Source organism: Cicer arietinum, chromosome 3, assembly GCF_000331145.2.
Source record: "Cicer arietinum cultivar CDC Frontier isolate Library 1 chromosome 3, Cicar.CDCFrontier_v2.0, whole genome shotgun sequence".
NCBI lineage: Eukaryota > Viridiplantae > Streptophyta > Magnoliopsida > Fabales > Fabaceae > Cicer > Cicer arietinum.
Genome location: NC_021162.2, coordinates 8,299,123 through 8,301,368, shown reverse-complemented (window position 1 = coordinate 8,301,368; position 2,246 = coordinate 8,299,123).

Below are 2,246 nucleotides of genomic sequence, written 5' to 3'. Positions count from 1 at the left end.
TAGACTAGGTGCTGTAAAATCAAGAAGGTTCTTTGTTTTAAACACTTAGTGGAAAATCTCACCGTGTGAAGATTGGACGTAACCCAAGTTGGGTGAACTAGGATATATCTTTGTGTGGTATTCTTTATCCTATCTCTTTATTTGTTAAACTTAATTGATTAACTAAGATAAAACACAAACTGATTTTCTGTTTTAAACTAATCAAGGAACGTTCTCTGTTTTGATAAAAACCAAGAACATTCTCCGTTTTTCTGTTTTCATAACCAAGATCAATCTCAAGTTATTTTCTCAAGCTTTTAACAGGAATTTTAAAAAAAGGCATATTTACAATTCAAACCCCCCTTCCTTGTACATCGACAATGTTACTTCAATTGGTATCAGAGCACGGTCTCTAGAAAGTTCAAAAAACACCTAACAAGTGATAGAGAAAAGATCTAGAAGAATGTCGAAAGCAAAATACATTGTTGAAGGAGGACCCTCAAACAGACCATCATTCTTTGATGAATCAAATTACTACTTTTGGAAAAACAAAATGAAATTGTTTCTAAAGTCTCAAAACACAAGAATGTGGCGCATTATTACAGATGGAGACTTCATACCAAGGGTTGATCAAGATGACTCAAACCTTTCCATGAAGAAAGAAACTGATTGGACAACCGATGATAAAACTAAGGTACTTTTAAATTCTAAAGCTCAATTATTCTTATCATATGCTTTAAGAAGGGAGGAAAGTGAAAGAGTAGATGAATGCACAACTGCAAAAGAAGTATGGGATACACTGCAAACTCATCATGAAGGAACAAGTCATGTCAAAGAAACAAGAATAGACATTGGCATAAGGAAATTCGAATTATTCGAAATGCAAGAAGGGGAAACTATTGATGAAATGTACTCAAGATTTACTACAATAGTAAATGAAATGCCTTCTACTGGCAAAGCTTACACAGTACAAGAAAAAGTAAGAAAGATCATGAGGTGTCTTCCAATTATATGGAGACCAATGGTAACAGCCATAAGTCAAGCCAAGAACCTTGAATCACTGCCTCTGGAAGAATTAATTGGAACATTAAGAGCACATGAAGTGTTGTTGCAAGAAGACAAACCAATCAAGAAAGGAAAGACAATAGCACTAAAAGCTTCTCAAGAAAAGATCACAGACAAATAGAGGAAGAACCAGAAGAAAATGAACAAGAAGATGCTGATGAAATTGCTCTTCTCACCAGAAGAATACAGAGAATGATGAGAAGAAGAGATCAAATCAAAAAGGGATTTCAAAACAGAAGTCCCAAAACAGAGGTTGACAAAAGTCAAGTTACATGCTTTGGATGCAACAAATTAGGACATTACAAAGCAGAATGTCCCTCAAACAAAAATCCACCAAAATGATTTCCTTTCAAAAAGAAATCAATGATGGCAACATGGGATGATTCAGAAGAATTAGAAACTGAAGAAGAAGAATCCAACATATGGTTAATGGCAAAAACAGGGGAAGAAGAGGTAATAAGTTCTGAACTCTGTCATTTATGTGAACAGATGGGAAAAGAATTTGATAACTTGTTAAATGACTCAAATCTTCTTATTCAAAAATGTAGTTCCTTAAAAGAACAATTTTATAAAGAAAAAGAAGAAATTCAAGCTAAAAATAGCATGCAAAAAAAAAACAATTCAACAGTGGAAAGAAACAGAAAAACATATTTTTGAAAATCAAAAAACGTTCTGCATTACAAATGGAGAACGTTCGACTAAAAAATGAAAACGAAATTCTCAAAAATGATTTATTAAATTTCATTAAAGCTACTGAAACCTTTCATAACATCATGGGATCTCAAATAAGAGTTTTTGATAAAGCTGGCATGGGTTTCAATCAAATCCAAAAAACTAAGCTATATGAAAATTTCTTTCTCCCAAAAAGAAAAGAAGAAAAATGCAAAACTAGATGCTCATACTGTAAAAAAACTTGGACATCTAGAATTTGCTTGCTATTTTAGAAAAAGAGATGAAAAGATTGAAAAGAAAAAGGTAATTGAAAGAGGAATTCATTATGGTAAAACAACTTTAAAAAAACTGCAAAAAAGAGAACAATCTCTAGAATGTTTCCCAAACGGAGAAAGTTCCAAAACAAAAGCTGAACCTTCTCCAGAAAAATTAAAAAAGGAAGAACGGTCTGAAAACTCTTTCAAACCAAAGTTTAAACCTTCTGAAACCCAGATTGTTAAATCTATTTAGAAATCAACAACTAAATATTC